The sequence below is a fragment of the Balaenoptera physalus genome, assembly GCF_965194825.1.
Source record: "Balaenoptera physalus genome assembly, chromosome: 7".
NCBI classification, from domain to species: Eukaryota; Metazoa; Chordata; class Mammalia; order Artiodactyla; family Balaenopteridae; genus Balaenoptera; species Balaenoptera physalus.
This window is the reverse complement of record NC_138886.1, coordinates 100,840,363-100,859,682: the sequence shown is the minus strand read 5'-3', so window position 1 is coordinate 100,859,682 and position 19,320 is coordinate 100,840,363. Positions and strand designations below refer to the sequence as shown.

Below are 19,320 nucleotides of genomic sequence, written 5' to 3'. Positions count from 1 at the left end.
CTTTCTTCTTGCAATAAAACTGTTTTTAATATTATTCCCTGAAGGAGGCCTGAAGTTTTGATATAAGCACATAGGAAAGAAACAGTTTTCATGGAAAGTAAGGCTGCAAGTTTATGTAAGTTACAAGGTCATCTGTATTAGAATTAAAATAACAAATAAAATATTTTACACTGTGAACTATGACACACGTACAGAAAAGTGTAAAAAACACCTCTATAGCCCGCACTCAGGTGAAGACAGGAAACACGACTGATGCCCCAGAAGTGTGCCCTTCTAGTTGGTAGCAAGCCCTCCCTCTCTGCTGTGGGCAACTGCTACTCTGCTGCTCATGGTAAGGATGTCCTTGTTTTTGTTATGTTTTTACACACGATGTATGCATCCCTACACAAGAGGATTTAATTTTAGAATGTATGTAAGTGGAATCATACTGTATATGTCCTTTTGTGTTGCAGCATGGGTGAGTTTCATCCACGTGCAGCAATAATATGTTCAACTGTATTTCAATATATATGATGGTTCATTATATGAATATATTGTAGTTTATTTACCCATTCTATTATTGAGGAACCCTTGGATATATGTCTGGCTCCAGTCAGAAAAATAGGAACTATAACAGTTATTTTAATGGAGACATTTTATTTTATCTATTTATTTTGAAAAGCTTTATTTAGGTGCAGTTGATATACAACTGATGTACCTATTTAACGTATATAGTTTGATGACTTTGTACATACACATACACCCATGAAACCATCACCACAAAGTAATAGATATATCAATTACCTCCAAAAATTTCCTTGTGCTTCTTCTTTGTTGTTGTAAGAACACTGTTTTTGTTTGTTTGTTTTTTATGCTTCTTTGTTGTGTGGCATGCGGGGTCTTAGTTCCCCAACCAGGGATTGAACCCTGGGCCCCAGCAGTGGAAGCTCGGAGTCCTAACCACTTGACTGCCAGGGAATTCCTGTAAGAACACTTAACATAAACCCTTTTAACAAGTTCTTAAGTGCATTTAACCGTATGGTTAACTATCGGCACAACGTTGTACAGCAGATCTCTAGAATTTATTCATCTTGCGTAACTGAAACTTTGCACTCACTGACAGACATTTCCCCATTTTCCTCTCCCCGCAGTCACTGACATTCACCATTCCACTCTCTGCTTCTATGAGTCTGACTATTTTAGATTCTTCTTATAAGTGGAATCATGCAGTATTTGTCCTTCTGTGACTGGCTTATTTCACTTAGCATAATGTCCTCTGGGTTCATTCCTTCATTTTAAAACAGAGAATTGGTTAAACAGACATTGGAGGACTAAAAGTGCAAAAAGCAAACGGTGAGGTGACACAGAGGCAGGAGAAGCTACCATCTCTGGAGCTTGAAAAACAAAAGGAAGGGGTTGGGGTTTAAGAACCTAGAAGCTTAGAAGACGGGGCTGGTTCACAGAGTGTAGAAGGAGACTGCAGACCAGGACCCACTGCTGCTGGAAGGAAGGGCTCTGCAGGCAATTACAGAATCGTTGTGCACTAGGCAAAAGGAAACACCAGACTTTTCAGAGATGGTAAACACTGGCTCTTTGTCAATGCTAATTTCTGGGACACAAAGCACCACCAATGTCCACAAGTCAGCCTGGAGCTACATCATATAGGAGGTAAATGACATTTTGGGCTGGGACTGTGTCTCAGTGGACTCAAAGGGACCGTGAATCTAACCTGTGGTTACTGAATATATAATTTGAATAAATATACTAAAAAACTGGTATGATTCATGCATGATCTCTGCAGTCTGGGGAGTGAGGGAGGCCTATTACAGTAAGAAGAGCGAGATGGAAGCCCTGAGGCCTTCTTTTTGGGGTAGTCTGGTAGGCAGAATTTGAATTGACCTTTAGAATTAGTTTTTGCCACTTGCTGTACATACCCTGTAAAATCCCCTCCCCTTGAGTGTGGGGAGGATCAGTGAAAATGATAGAATATCATTCTTATCATTAGGTTACTCATCAGTTGACTTTGAGTTAATGAAAAGGGAGACTATGCTAGGTGGACCAGACATAATAAGGTGAACTCTTTACAAGAAGGTTGAGTGTCAGAGAGATGCTATTATGCTGACCTTGAAGATGCAGCCCCCGTGAGTTTTATAGCTGCAAGGAAATGAGTTCTGCTAACAGCCACATGAACTGGAAAGAGGACCCCAAACCTCAAATGGGATACCAGCCTTTCTGATACTTTGATTTCAGCCTTGTGAGACTCTGAGCAGATTACCCAGCCATGCCAAGCCCAGATTCTTGACATGCATGACTGTGAGATAATAAATGGGTATTGTTTCAAGGTGCCACGTTTGTGGTAAATGGTTACTCAGCAATAGAAAACTAATGCAAATAGTAAAGCAAAAGCAATACCAATGTCCTGGGGGCAGTTGAAGAGGGTAGTGCAAAGATTTGAAAAATGCAGGGCTGGTTGTCTTTTTCAATCTCTTTTAATCACCTACTTGCCCTGTGCAAAAGCACATAGATATTGGAGAATGCAGTAGTTTATTGAAGCTTAATCAAATGGTGCCTGTAGTTTCAGCTCTTATTCTGCATCTCTTATATTTATGGGAGAAAAATTTTAAGAAGCTCTTGTACCTGGTTCATAGTTACCAATCTTACAAATGCTTTTGTTCCTTTTATACCAATTTGTAGGTTCGGTTTTGTGCACAAAATGATTTGGTTGCTTTTTTGGCTGATGATAATTGTAAAATAATAGTGATTTTCAATGTACTATAAGAAAATAACTGTAACCCTATCTATCAAAAATGAGGATGAATTTTTTATTTACAGATAAATGAAAATTAAGAGAAGAGGATCTGTCAGCAACAAAATCTCATTAAAGGAAATTCTGAAGAGTGTAGTTTAGGCAGTAGGAAACTGATCCCAAATGGTAGGTCTAAGATAGGAAAGGAAAAAAGAACAAAGAAAGTGGTAAATATATAAGCAAATGTAAATTAGCATTGACTGAATAAAACAGTGATAATCTCTACAGAATTAAAAAACAAACCAAGATGGACTTTCAAATGGAGATAATAACATTTAATTCAAAAGAGGGGTAAATGAATTGAAAGTATTCCAAGATCCATGTATTGCTCAGGAGGAGGGTAAGGATTTGATCAAATTCAGATTTGTGGAGTTAATTGTACATGCTTTAATTTCTAGGGAAACTACAAATAGGATAGGAACAGTATTAACAAGTTCAAAGGTGAAAAAATAATTATAACCATATTTGGCTAATCTAACAAGACAAGAAAGGAGAGGAAAAGAAACAAGGAATAGATGGGACAAATAGCACAAACTAAGATTATAGAAATAAATCTCAGTAAGTCAGTAACTAAAATGATTAAAAGTGAAGAAAATTACGCCAGTGAAAAAATAAAGATTGTCAAACTAGATAAAAATAAAATCTAACATATACTGTCCATAAGGGAAACATCTAAAACATAAGTATACAGAAAGCATTAATATCTAAACAGTAGCTAAAACAAGTTACATAAATATCAGATAAAATAAAATCTAAAGCAAAAAAAATTATTGTAGGTAAAGAAAGTCAATTATATAATAAAGGTTATTTTACCTGGAAGTCACACTAATCTTAAATATATATTGACCATATAATGTAGTCTAAATATAAATAATATGGAATTTGACAGAACTACAAGAAGAAATAGACAAACTGACAACTATAGTGGAAGATCTGAACACACATTTCTCAGTAATTGACAGACAATATTTGAATAAAATGATTAACAAAAGTGGACAAATATGGAAAGTGGACAAATATATACAGTTCACATAACACATGCTGAATGCATTTTCTCTTTAAAATCACAAAACATTAACAAAAATAAGCAGATGGACCACAAACTAAGACTCAACAACAGATGTAAATGGATTGGACTCATGGAAAGTATGCTCTCTGACCATGAGAAAGCTAAGTTATAAATCAATATTTTAAAATACATGTTAAATTCCTAATGTAAATCAAGAAATACCTTTTTAAGTAAACTATGAACCAAAGGAGAAATTCTAATGGATATTAGAAAATAGTTTGAAGTCAGTAATAAAATACTACATATCAACACTTGTGGAATGCAGCTAAAGCAGTATTTAGAAAAAATTTATAGCCTTATGTACATAAGCTAGACAAGAAGAAAGCCTGAAAAGTTAATGGACTAAGCATCCATTTTAAGAAGTTACAAAAAGAAAAGCAATTTATACCCAAAGAAGGTGGAAGGCAAAAGTAAAAAAAATAATGAAGTAAAAAAGTAACATAAAATAGAATGGAACAGTAAAGCCAATAGTTTCAACCTTGATAAAACTAATAAAATTGACAAAAGTGTGACATGGTTCATTAAGAAACAAACAAAGACACATAAAACCAATATGAAAAATGATAAAACAGACATTATATCTGGGGCAGATAATTAAAGATAATAAAGTATATAATAACTTTAGACCATTTCAAAATATGCAGAAAATCATGTCAATATATGAAAAAAAGGACAAATTGTTAGAAAGTATCACTTATCGTAATCAACTCAAGAAAAAAAATGGAGAAAAGCTTATATTCCTATAATCATTAAAGAAATTGAATCTGTTTTTAAATATCTCCCCACACATAAAACTCCAGGCCAAAATAGCTCTATCAAACATTCAAGATGAAATAATTTTAATTTACACAAAATCTTCCAGAAAATAAGAAAAGAAGGAAATCCTTGTGATGGTTAATTTTATGTGTTAACTTGAGTAGGCCACAGGGTGCTCAGACATTTGGCCAAACATTATTCGAGTGTGTTTGTGAGTGTATTTTTGGATAAGATTAACATATAAATTGAGGGACTAAGTAAAGAAGATTGCTCTCCCCAATGTGAGTGGGCCTCATCTAATCAGTTGAAGACATGAATAGGTCACAAAGACTAACCCTCCAGAGAATCACTTCTTCTGATTGACTACTGAGCTGGAACATCAGTCTTTTCCTGCCTCTGGATTTGAACTGGAACTTTGGCTCTTCTTGGGTCTGAAAGCCTGCTGGCTTTTGGACTGGAACTTACACCATCAGCTCTCCTGGTTCCCAGGCCTTCAGATTTGACTCGAACTACATCATTGACTCTTTTGGGGCTCCAGCTTGTTGACTTCAGGTCTTGAGATTTCTAAGTCTGCATAATCATGTGAACCAATTCCTTAAAATAAATAAATATATATAAAATATACATATAAATATATATTTATATAAGATAAAAACATATATATATATATATATATACACACATACATAAGGATACATAAAAAGATACAAATATTAAAAAGAATTGGCTCACATGATTATGAAACATAACCAATAGGAGATATACATATATAGATACAGATACTGATATACATTCCTGGTGTTTCTGTTCCTCTCGAGAACACTAAGACAGATTTTGGTGCTTAGAAGAGAAGTGCTGCTGTAACATATACCTACAAATGTGGACGGCTTTGGAAGTGGGTAAAGGAGAGAGGATGGGAGACTTTTGAGGTGCATGTTAGGAAAAGCCCAGATTGCTATGAAGGGACTGTTGGTAGAAATATGGACATTAAAGGTGATTCTGCTGACAGCTCAAAAAGAAAAAGGGAGAGGTGGAGAGAAAGCCTCCATCTACTTAGAAAAATATATAAATATTCATGAACAGAATATTGGTGGAGTGTAGATGTTCAGGGCCATTCAAATGGAAATGAGGAAGAGCTTATTGGAAATTGGAGGAAAGGTGATCCTTGTTATAAAGTGGCAAAGAACTTGGCTGAAGGGTGTTCTAGTGTTTTGTGGAAGGTAGAACTTGCAAGCAATGAGATTGGATATTTAGCAAATGAGATTTCTAAGCAAAGTATTGAAGGTGTGGCTTGGGTTCGCCTTACTGCTTACAGTAAAATGCAAGAGGAGAGATATGAATTGAAGAAGGAATTATTAAGCAAAAAGGAACCAGAAATTAGAAATTTAGAAAACTCTCAACCCAGTCATATTGCAAAAAAAGAAAGCTTGTTCTGAAGAGAACACTGAGGGTGTGGCTGAACAGCCACTTGATAACAAGATCATGGGTATGACGCAGGGATTTAATGAGTCATCTCAGCAGAGGCCAGGAATAGAGATGGCATTAAACCAGCAGAGACACTGCCAGTTTGAAGTAAAGGGGACCGAGAAAGCCAGGGAGAATGAAGGAAAGCTGTCAGACTTCTTGGGTTCTACAGAAGAGGACCTAGAGCTATGTGGCTGTGAACTTGCACTATTCTTAAAGGAAAGGCAAGAATGACTCAAAAGGCAATTCAGAGATCATAAGGGCTGCCACTCGCATCATAGCCCCAGGGGACAAAACTATTTGCTGCTCTGTTTCAGAGGCAGAGCTTCTGTAGAAAGCCATGTGGGCAGGTCCCATCTAGCTGAAGGGGCAGGGTCACCCCACAGAGGAGTGGGGGGTGAGGGTGATGCTGCCACCTCGGTGGTCCAGGAAGGTAGGACATTGAGGCAAAGAGGATTATTCTGGAGCCTTAAGATCTAATGGAGTCTGCCTTGCTATTTTTTGAACTTGCTTGGGAACTGCCACCCCTTCCTTCTCTCCTATTTCTCCCTTATGGAGTAGGAAAGTCTATCCTATGCCTGTCCCAACATTGTATTTTGGAAGCACATAATATGTTCGGATTTATAGATTCACAGCTTGGAGAGGAAGTTTGCCTCAGGGTGAACTGTACCTCAAATCTCAAACATACTTGATTTAGATATTTTGATGAGACTTTGGACTTCAGGCACTAGGGATGATGCTGAAATGAGTTAAGACTTCGTGACTGTTGTGCTGGAATGAATGTATTTTTCATATGAGAAGGACATGAATTTTGTGGGGCAGAAAACTATGAAATGAATTTTGTCCCCTGCTAAATTCTCATATTGAAACCCTGATCCCCAGTGTGACTGTATTTGGAGATAGTGTTTTTAGGAGGTAATTAAGGTTAAATGAGATCATAAGGGTGAGACCCTAGTCTGATAGTATTGGTGGCCTCTTCCATGTGAGGGCATAGTGAGGAGCCGGCTGTCTGCAAACTAGAAAGAAAATTCTCACCAGAAACCAACCACGGTGGCACCCTGATCTGAAACTTCCAGCCTCTAGAACGAAGAGAAATAAATCCCTGTTGTTTAGTCACCTAGTCCATGGTATTTTGTTTTGGCAGCTGTAGTTGACTAAGACACTCTCCAAATTATTTTATGTGGCTCCTGTAACCTGATACCAAAACCCGATAAGGACAATATTAGAAGGGAAGATTGTAGGCTAATCTTACTTGTGAACATACAGAATTCTTCTTTTGACATTAATGAGTATATTGTTGGTTTTATACCTGTTGTGAAAAATAAAGGTTTTGTCTTAACTGAAAACAGAGCTTTAATTTTTAGCCACTGATTTAAAAGATTATTGAGGGTAAGGCTAGGATAACAATGTTCCTATGGCTGTTAAAGACAAAGGTACACAATCCAGGCTTTTGGCTGAAAATACAGAAGCATTCTTTGAACTGTAGTTGGAATTTTAAGAAGAACATGTATGACTTTATCTGTGCTGATAGCAATGACATTCCTTGGAACACTTCAAAGATTATATACATTGTTTTCAGTATATTTCATCATTATTGCCCAATGGTAGAACATCTTCATAAAACACATACCAAATCTGATCTTTTGTACACTCTTAGCTCTACAGTGGGAATTCCCATGAAATGCTGAACATAATGAGTTCTTTAAAAAACATTGCTAAATGGAATCCAGTTGTATATAAAAAGAATAACACAGCATGACTAATTTGGTATTATCCCTGATACACAAAGTTTGACTTTAGAAAATGAATGAGCATAACATAGTAACAGATTAAAAATAAAAACCATATATCAATAAAAGCATAAGAACATCTGATAAAATTCAACATACTTTTATGATACAAAAACAAAAGCAAAACCCCTCTTCCCAACTAGAAATAGAAAAGAACTTCCTTAATCTGATGGAAGGTATCAGCATCAGCAACAGAATTCATAGCAAACAGTGTAATTAGTGGTAAAATACTGAAACTTTTCCATTTTTATATTTAGGGACACCACAAAGATGCCTGCTATGACTATTTCTAATCATTATGAAATGGAGGGTCTTTCAATAAATTTTTAGAATTAATAAAAGAGTTTTGCAAGGTGGTTAACTACCATGTCAATGTACAAAAATCAATATACAGAGTATATTGTATGTACAGAATATATTGACTACAATGTCAATATACAGAAATAGATATATATCATATCAATATACTCAAATGTCTTTCTATAGACGAAGAAGAAATATTAAATAATTACCTTTTTAAACACACACCATTTACAATAGCATAAGAAATCAAGTATTTAGAAACAAATCTAAAAATAGCTAAAAGGCCTCTAGGAAGAAATATTATAAAATTTAAAGAGGGACACTTGAAAAGGCCTAAATTAAATAGAGAGTAACACTATAACCCTAGATTGAAAGACTGAATATTATAAAGATATTAATTCTCCCTTAACTGATAATATATCAGTTCAATCAAGATTCCATCAAGATTGAAGATTCAATATAATATATCAAGATTCAATATAATCTTGATTAAAATCCTATTTTTTTATGGAATTCACAATTTATATGGAAACACAAAAAGCCAAGAAAGTAAAAATGCTTTTGAAGAACAAATTGGCACTAAAAAGTATCAAGACATTATAAAACTACAGTGATTAAAACTGTATGGTATTTGCAAAAGCATAGACACATAGACCAGTGGAACAAAACAGTTCCCAGAAAAAATGTATTAGGAATACTTAATTTATTATAATGCTAGTAGTGTAGAACAGTGGGAAAAAGACCATTAAAACACAAGCCTTAGAGTGGAGATAGATACTTGTAACACATACAACTAACAAAGGCTCATATCCAGAATATGTGAGGAGCCCTGTAAATCAATACAAAAAAGACAGTCAACCCAGTGGGAAAGTGGCAAGAAATTTAACAGGCTACTCATAAAAGAGGAAATCCAAATAGACAATAAACGTATTAAAAGTTCTAAACCTAATGAGATGCCACTAGTTAAAATAATTAAAATAAAATGACTATAAAAGCAAGTGCTGGTGAGTATTTGAAGCAATATGAACATGCATATACTATAATTTCATTTCTAGAAATACATCCTACAGGAATGCTTGCACATTTTATGCAAGGAGATACGTAGAAGAATGTTTGTAACAGCTAAAACACAAGTGTTCATCAAAGTGTAGAATGAATAAAGAAATTATGTTATGTTAATATAATGGAATACACTATAGTAATAAAAATGAATAAATTATAGCTGCATACAACACCATGAATGAATCTCTCAGCATAATGTTGAGTGAAAAAAGCCAGGCACAAAAATGAACACACTATGAGCAAAATTAAACTATGGTTTTTGTGTTAGTCTCAGCCTATTGGTAGTGATGCTCTTGTCTAGGAATGCCCGGGGCACTCACCTGGGCCATAGTACTTGTAGTGAGTCCCACAGACATTCCTCTCCACCACCACAGGGGCCATTGTTGTGGCTGGACCAAGCCTTGTGGTTCTTATTATGATAGCAGGATGTGCTTCAGTAAACACTATCAGGGAACTTTGAGGAACAGGATTGATCACTCACAGGTCCTGGAGGGTACATGGCCTACCCAGTGGCCACACAACGAGGTGGCAGGTAGAGAGAATGGGAGAGAAAGTGGACCCAGGGCTCTGCTTTTGTTAGGATGGAGGGTAGGGTGTCTTGGGTTTCAGGGTTTCACTATTGTCTAATTTAAAGCTTAAGAGCAGGATTCAGGGCATGGGAAGGGATAAACGGGTGGCTCAAGTGGTCAGTTATCTGGGTTGCTGAGGGCTTTCTGAAAGGAAACTTCATGGCTGGGGGTGACAACTCCTTATATGGTTGTTATGCTGGTAGCTGAGTCATAGGCAGGCAAGATGTTTATTCACGATGGATGTCTTTTGTAATGGATGCCTCAGCAATCCAAAGTTTAATATCATGCACTTACACTACAATCCAAAGTTTAATGTCAGGCACTTGCACTACAGTAGTGTTTAGGGATGCAGATGTAATGTGCTAAAATTCTAAGCAAATGCAAAGAGATGATCAAAGGTAGTTTCCTTTGGGGAAGGAAGGCAGTTGACTGGGACACAAGAGGGGCTTCTTTTGCCGTAGGCGGTATGTCCCTGGTTGTTTGCATCATAATACTTAATTAGCATTATATATTTGAGTTATGCCCTTTTTCCATTTAGTTGCTACACCTCATACTGAAAACCTAGTTTGCAAAAAAAAAAAGGAGAGAGAGAGAGGATATAAACAGACCAGCTGGTGAAGTAGAGGGTAGTGATTGTGAAGGATGTGGCTGTGATCTGAGGGTTGGAGGGTGGCATATGGAGAAGGCAGCTAATGGAGGTGGGAAGACTTGAGTTTCAGTTGTGCCAGGCATTGTGCTGAGAGTTGCACACGCACGGTGGATGAGGACTCTGTCCCAGTGAGGCTCATGGCCCTACCAGGAAACACGTCTATTAGCAACAGGCAAATCTCGCTGGTTTTAAAGTTCCAGCCTTCAGTGTTAGGCTCAAGTATTTTGTTGGGAGACTTGTTGATCTCTAAAGTATTAGCCACATAGAAAATTGTACCAGGAATCAATCCAAAAGCAGACTTTTAAATTCGCCACACTAAAAAAAAAAAAAAAAAAATTAATCATGAATTAATTATATGAATAGTAGTACACTGTATTTCATAACAGTGGTCACATGAATTAACAATGGAAGATACTGAGAAAATAAACTGGGCATTTGGGGATTTAAGCCACATGTCTGATGCCACCTTGAAATGAAAGCAAGCTTAAGAAGTAATTTACTAACCAAAGGTTTTTGCTTTGCACATCATCTATTATTTCTGTTCCTTATTATTTGGCCTTATTGTCTAAAGAGAGTTTATTCTGTTAGCCAAAAAACGTGCTCATACAAACCCATAGGACTTTCTAAGAGTCTACGACTAAGGTGTGCTCAGGGCTGTGTTAGCCTTTCTATAATCTCTACCAGCTCCCCCCACCCCTAAATCCCAGTTACAACTGCTATCACCACCACAGCCATCTCATGTATATTACATATTATGTGTAAAGAAAATAGCAAAACACTATTTTTATTCTCTAGAACCATATGAAGTACCATATGGAGTGTATGCAACTCCAGGAGGGCTGCCCTATAGCCTCCTCACTAAATTATGCACTATAGTGTAACAGGGAAGAGCAAATTCTGACTCCATGATTCTGTTTCTTTTACTTTAACGTTTGCTTTTCATTGTTTTTGTTATTGTTACAATCACTGGCCTGCCACAGGGAACCCTGCCCCTCTTCCTGACTGTTAAACTAAAAGGCCTTTGTTCACCTCACAGGGAGACATTCTGACCCTGCCCACCTGTGAATTGCTACAGAAAAGAAGAAATTAACACATCCCCTCCCCAATGAGGGCCAAGTGAGCAGGAGATATTTTGCAAGATAAATGGCCTTTTCACTTTACTTCCTCCCCTCCTCCCCCTCTCTGTTCTATAAAAGAAACTGGCAACCAGACCCCATAAGATGGGTTTTTTGGGTACACTAGTCTGCCATTTTCTCAGTCCGATGGCTTTCCGAATAAAGTCCTTATTCCTTGCCTCAGCACCTTGTCTCCCAATTTATTGGCCTGTCATGTGGCGAGCCGGCTTGGTAACAATATGATCTTCCAAAGTAAAGTTTAAAAATTTCTGAACATAAAAGATGGCGACCCCTGAGTGCCAGTATTCCTACACTGTGAAATAAGCAGGGGTTTGCATTTGCACCATTAGTCACAATTATTAATCACAATGATTAGTTTCTTTTACTTTCATTTAATGCCTAATCTGGTGTGGGGGAGGAAAAATTCTTGTCTACCTTCTTTGGGTCTTTGGCTGGGCCTAAGACTTAAACTGACGTAAGACAGATTAACAGGAGAAAAGCATACACATTTTATTGAATTTTTACATGTACATGGGAGCCTTCCCAAGAGAAAGAAGACCTGAAGTGACCAGAGTAAGAAGCTTTTACACTTTTTTAGTCAAAGAAACAGTAAATTTGTGAAGAATTGATAGACAAAGTGGTTTGGGTTATGGGTAATGAATGGTGAAGTAACAAGGAAGATATGGGTTGTTTAACAAGGTTTGTTTATGCAGCCTTCATGGCCTTAAATTCGCTGTGTCTGGTGATAAGAATGTCTTCCCTCCTCCTGGTACAGGGAGGGTGCCTTTCACAGGGGAGGTCTACATCTTGCCTTCAGGAGGACAAAGGAGGGTCACAGTGTCCTTGCATGGCTGTTTCTCAAGTATTTTAATTCAAATAATTAATATGTCAAAGTGGCATATTTTGGGGTGATATATTCTGAATCTTTTTACTAGGTACCCTCAGGGATAGAATTCTTATCTTTAGTTTCTAGTTCATTTCTCTATTACCCACTGTGGATGAAATCTACCTGCTCAATTTTTTTTTTTTTTTTTTTTTTTTTTGATGTCATGGTACCTCCACATGGGATGGAATGATGGATGTGAAACAGCACCAGCTAAAGAGAAGGTGCAGGTGGGAACAGCTGTGTCCACTATTGAAGCATTATGGCTATGGTTTTGTAGGTTGACATATTTCTAACAAATATACTAAAATAATAATTTTGTTACCCATTATTAGGAAGCATTGTAATGTTCATGACTTCCATTAAGAGTCCTGAATTCTTCACAGTGATCTCTTAAATTTTTGTTTTCCCTAACTTGTTTTTCTAGGCTGATCCAACTGAGAACATATTTGAACAGAATCTAAATATCAAGTTTTACATCAGTTCCAGATCCACATCTCCATCCTCATACAGTGGAGATGAAGCAGACCCAGTGAAGGTGCCTCTCTGGGGTAGCTTTGCTTCAGAACTTTTCACTTGTAACAAACAAAGGGCGACTGAATCCCATTCAGAAACATTGCTGTTTCTCTCCTAATCAGATGCATTGCTTAGGAAGAGTCTATAGAGAATATTAAGTTTAACTGATAACACAGGAAGATTTGAAATTCAAATGAGAAAACTGCTCCTGAAAATCAGTGAAAAAAGAAAAAATTCTAGCTGCACTTGAACAGAGAACTTAATGATGGGGTCTACTATGAAGCGAGGATTTAAAAGAGCAGAGAGCACAGTTAGGTGAATGATGAAATGGTCAGTAAAACTTGTGGTACAAAGCATGAGGGGACATGGTCTGGCAGGGAAAATTTTCTTGTTATTTGCATTGTTTTAATTAACATTACAGAGTCATGCTATAACAGGAATATTTTACACAATCATATCATAACATCAAGTCTGGTATTATGTAAGGCATAAAAATACATTTGCTAAACAGACTCACAGACTTCGAAAACAAACTTATGGTTGCCAAAGGGGAAACATGGGGGGGAGGGATAAACTAGAAGTTTGGGATTAACAAATACACACTAGTGTATATAAAATAGATAATCAACAAGGACCTCCTTTATAGTACAAGGACCTCTACTCAGTATTCTGTAATAACCTATATGGAAAAGAATCTGAAAAAGAATGGATATGTTTATATGTATAAATGAATCACTTTGCTGTACACCTGGAACTAACACAACATTGTAAATCAACTATAATATAAAATCAAAAAAAAAAAACAAACAAAAAATACAAATAGCCCTCAGAGGCCATCCATCATGCAAGAAACCACAAACAAACAAAAACAAAACAAAGAAATACATTTGCGACTGCACTTAAAATTAAAGATAATTTCATATCTCCTATATAATGGGACATAAAACAACTATTTGCCCTTCATGTTAATCAGAGAGCTTGACTCTCTGCAAAAGAAAATGTTTCCTCAAGTGAAAGGGTTTGGTGTCTCCCAGCTCATATTCTCCCTCTTCAAAAATGCTATTCCCTTCTTTCTCTGCATCTCATTCACCCTGAATAATCTGGGCAGGGTTCTTTGCTGCACATTTTGGAATCCTGGAGGCTAGATGGAGAGTTCTTCTGGAGACATGTGGTCTGCTTTGGAAAATTTCAGTGTGGTTTATAGCCAGGCCAGACCTTGTTTTCATATTCTGCTCAGAGCCTCTAAAATTTTGATAACACTTTTATTTTACTGTTTTAAATTTTTAATAATAAAATATTTCCATCATGGAAGAAGGTACAAGGAATAATCTATCACAAGCCCATATACCTACTACCCACAAATTTAGCAAAACAGTTTGCCATTTTTGATTCAGATAAAAAGAAAATTAATTTGATAGTGAACAGTTGAGCCCATCTAACTTCATTCTTCTTTTTCCTGGGAGGTGATTGAATATTCTGAAATGGTGTGCATTCTTCCCTTCACATTCTTATATTTTATATCATAAGCATGTATCCTTCAAGTTCACAGGATTTCTTGGTCTGCTTAAAACACACAAATATTATCCCTATTGTTTTACAACTTATTATTTTCACACTATTTATTCATGTCAAAACATCTCATTAATTTTAACTTCTGTGTAGTATTCCAGTGTATAAATATACTTGGATTCACATAACCATGCTCCTTTTGATCGGTTGATGACTTTTTTTCCTTATTACAATTTCTCTATTATAATGAGCCTGTTGGGACCCACTTGCCTATATACATATGGGAGAATTTGTTAGTTGTTGGGTGGTGAAATGCATATTTTCAATGTAAAATTTTGCCAACTGATGGCTTAATTTTTTTGAAACAATCACAAATTTTACAGAAATATTTCAAGTAGAGTATAAATTTATTTTTCCTAGACTATTTGAAAGTTGTCATTTGATTTTCCATCACCTTGAGTTCTTTATCTTGTACTCTGATCGATAAGAATATTCTCCTACTTCCTATACATATATAATACAACCATCTCACTAACATTGATGCATTACTATCATCTAATCCTCAGACCACTTCAGGTGTCACCAACTGTCCCCATGTGTCCATTATAGCAAAAGAATACAGTTCAAAATTGTACTTTGCTTTTGGTTGTCATCTCTCATTAGTCTCTTTCCATATAGAAGAGTTTCTTAGTCTTTCTTTTACTTCAGTACCTTGATACTCTTGAAAGTCACAGGCTGGTGTAGAAGAGAATGTCTCTCTTTTTATACAAGTGTTTCCTCACGACTTGATTCAGATTATGCATCTTTGTTAAGAATATCACAGAAGTGATACTGGGGTCTTCTCATTGTATCCTATCAGGTGGTATATGATTTTGATTTATTCCATTATTCCATTATTCCATTATTGATGATGTTTACTTTGACCTCTGCACTAAGGTGAGATTTTTCCAGGCCTCTCCATGTTGAAATTACTTTTTCTCCTTTGTAATTAATAAGTACTTTGTAGAGAGGTACTTACCCCATTTCTCACCAAACTTGCAATTTATTTATATCTGTATGGACACATAGTATTTTTAATTTTATCCATGGCTTATAATCCATTATAGTCTTAATTTATTCTGGCGTTCAAATAGCTGTACAGCTCATCTGTATTTTCCCAGCCCTAGATTTAGCCATTTCTCCAAGGCACTCTGATTGCTTTTAGTGGAAAATGGTATTTAGAAGTCAATATCTGGGTGTTAGGTGTGTTTATTGCTATTGGGGTATCAGTATTCCAGAACTTTTTATTGGATAGAGATGGAGAAAAATATATTATATATCAGTCTCTCTATATGTATCTATTTATCATCTATTTGTCCATCTACCATCTCTACCTACCTAGCTGTCTACTTACTTACCTATAAAAACTATGAGTTCATACACATGTTCATACCTCTAATTTCAATCCAACGTTATAGGGTTCATTCTGGTTTCCTCTCTTTCCATATTTGTAGCTCCTTTCTGTGATGATAGTGAAAAACTTGCCTTTTATTATTCTCAATATGTTTTTTATTTGAGTGACTCTATTCTCTGTGACCAATCTGCCGTCTCTGCAGCTAACCCATCACTTCTCACACTACATGGGCTCTGCGTCCCCACCTTAAATTACCCTCCATGTGCATGCTCTTCTCACCTTGCTGGGCAATAGAGTCTTTAAAAACCAGTTTCCACTCTCACTTAGCAGCATGTAAGAGTTCTCATTTTGTTATACCCATGTCAACCGTTGCTGCTACTAGACATTTGAAATTTTGTAGTTCTGATGAAGTGGTGTCTTATTATTGCTTTCATTTTGTCATGCAGAGATTTTTAATTCTAATTACTAAAATTTATCAGTCTTTCCTTTTATTGCTTGAGCTTTTTAATTGTTTTCTAAGAAATCCATTTCTATAGTATCTTTCTGTCCCCAAAGCTTTGAAAAGATTTAAAGTTTTGCTTTTTTGCATTTAGGTCCTTAAATCACCAGGAAATTATATCTTTGTTTGCTATGAAGTAGGAATCTAACTTTTGCCACCCTGATACCATGAAAATTAGTTGTCCAAGTACCATTCATTGACTAGTCTATCATTTCCCTAATAATTTGTAATGTCACTTCTGTCACATACGAGCTATTTTTAGTTAGTTACTTATTTGTTTTGTTGTAAAATATACATAACATAAAATTTTCTATTTATTCATTTTAAGTGTAGGGTTCAGTGGCATAAATTACGTTCACAATGTTCTGCAAACATCACCATTACAGTATTTATTTCTCAAACTTTTCCATCTCCCCGCACAGAAGTAAGTTTTATCCTCATTAAACAATAACTTGTCATTTCCCTTCCCTTCAGTCCCTGGTAAACTCTGAAGTACTTTGTGTCTCTATGAATTTGCCTATTCTATATATTTTATATAAGTAGAATCATACAATATTTGCCCCTTTTTGTCTGGCTAATTTCACTTAATATCTTCACATTTCATCTATGTTATAGCACGTGTCAGAATTTCAATCCTTTTTAAGGCGAAAGAATGGACAAGTAGATCAATGGAATATAATAAAGAGCCCAGAAGCATACAGTGGACCAAAGAGAGTCTCTTCAACAAATGGTGCTGGAACAACTAGACATCCACATGCAAAAATATAAACCTAGACACAGACCTTACATTCTTTATAAAAATTAATTTGAAATTGATCATAAACCTAAATATAAAATGCAAAACTACAACATAGGAGAAAATCTCATTGACCTTGAGATTGGTAATGAGTTCTTAAATATAAAACCAAAAGCATGATCCACTAAATTATTGATAAGCTGGACTTTATTAAATTTAAAAACCTCTGCTCTGCAAAAGACAATGTCAAGAGACTAAGAAGACTAGCCACAGACAGGGAGAAAATATTTGCAAAAGACAAATCTGATAAAGAACTGTTATCCAAAACATACAAAGAACTCTTAAAACTCTACAATAAGAAAACAAACAATCCTGCAGTTTAGCACCTTGGTATTTACCCGAATGAAATGAAAACTTACCTCTACACAAAATCTTGTACGTGGATGTATATAGCCACTTTATTTATAATTTCCCAAACTTGGAAGCAACCAAGATGTCCTTCAGTAGGTGACTGGATAAATAAACTGTGATACGTCAAGACAATAGAATATTATTTAGTGATAAAAATAAATGAGTTATGGAGCCATGAAAAGACATAGGAATCTAAAGTGCATCTTACCAAGTGATAGTAGCCAATCTGAAAGGGCTACATACTGTATGATTCCAACTATATGACATTTTAGAAAAGGCAAAACTACATGCTGTAAAAAGATCATGTAGTTTCCAGGGGTTGGGGGTGAGGTGATGAACAGGCAGAGTAGAGAAGATTTTTATGAGAGTGAAACTATTCTGTATGGTGCCATAATGATAAACATATGTCATTATACATCTGTCCAAACCCATAGAATGTACAAGGCCAAGAGTAAACCCTAATGTAAACTATGGACTTCGTGTGATTACGATGTGTCTGTGTAGGTTCATCAAGTGTAACAAACGTACCACTATGCTGGGGGATTTTGATAAAGGGAGAGGTTATCCTTGTGTGGGGCAGGGGCTGTATGGGAAATATCTGTACTCTCCCCTCAATTTTGTTATGAACCCTAGAGTGTTCTAAAAAAATTAAGTCTCAGTAAAAAAGTCTATTTCCAGTTATTTATTGCTCTTATGTAGAAATATGATTAACTTTTGTGTTAATTTTGTGTCATGAGTTTGTCAAATTCATTTAACAGTTCAAGATTTTCTTTTTCTTTGACATTACTAGGCATTTTCTATTCAGATAATTAATCATGTCATCTGCAAATAAGATAGTTTGATTTCTTGCTTTCTGATCTGTATGCCTATTATTTCTTTTTCTTTTTTTTAACATCTTTATTGGAGTATAATTGCTTTACACTGTTATGTTAGTTGCTGCTGTATAACAAAGTGAATCAGCTATACATATACATATATCCCCATATCTCTTCCCTCTTGCAGCTCCCTCCCTCTCACCCTCCCTATCCCACCCCTAGATGGCTTCACAGGACCAGATGGCTTCACAGGCGAATTCTATCAAACATTTTGAGAAGAGCTAACATGTATCCTTCTCAAACTCTTCCAAAATATAGCAGAGGGAGGAACACTCCCAAACTCATTCTATGAGGCCACCATCACCCGATACCAAAACCAGACAAAGATGTCACAAAGAAAGAAAACTACAGGTCAATATCACTGATGAACATAGATGCAAAAATCCTCAACAAAATACTAGCAAACAGAATCCAACAGCACATTAAAAAGATCATACACCATGATCAAGTGGGGTTTATCCCAGGAATGCAAGGATTCTTCAATATACACAAATCAATCAATGTGATAAACCATATTAACAAATTGAAGCAGAAAAACCATATGATCATCTCAATAGATGCACAAAAAGCTTTTGACAAAATTCAATACCCATTTATGATAAAAACCCTCCAGAAAGTAGGCATAGAGGGAACTTACCTCAACATAATAAAGGCCATATATGACATACTCACAGCCAACATCATTCTCAATGGTGAAAACCTGAAACCATTTGCACTAAGATCAGGAAAAAGACAAGGTTGTCCAGTCTCACCACTATTATTCAACATAGCTTTGCATAGTTTTAGCCACAGCAATCAGAGAAGAAAAAGAAATAAAAGGAATCCAAATCAGAAAAGAAGACGTAAAGCTGTCCCTGTTTGCAGATGACATGATACTATACATGATACTATACATAGAGAATCCTGAAGATGCTACCAGAAAACTACTAGAGCTAA

General features: G+C 35.9%; 1 protein-coding gene across 1 annotated transcript in view; it reads left to right on the top strand.

Moving 5' to 3' along the window:
• The window catches only part of LOC309664276 (serine/threonine-protein kinase MRCK alpha-like), a 42,708-nt gene that overhangs the window by 140 nt on the left and 23,248 nt on the right, over nt 1-19,320 (top strand). The window lies entirely within an intron of this gene.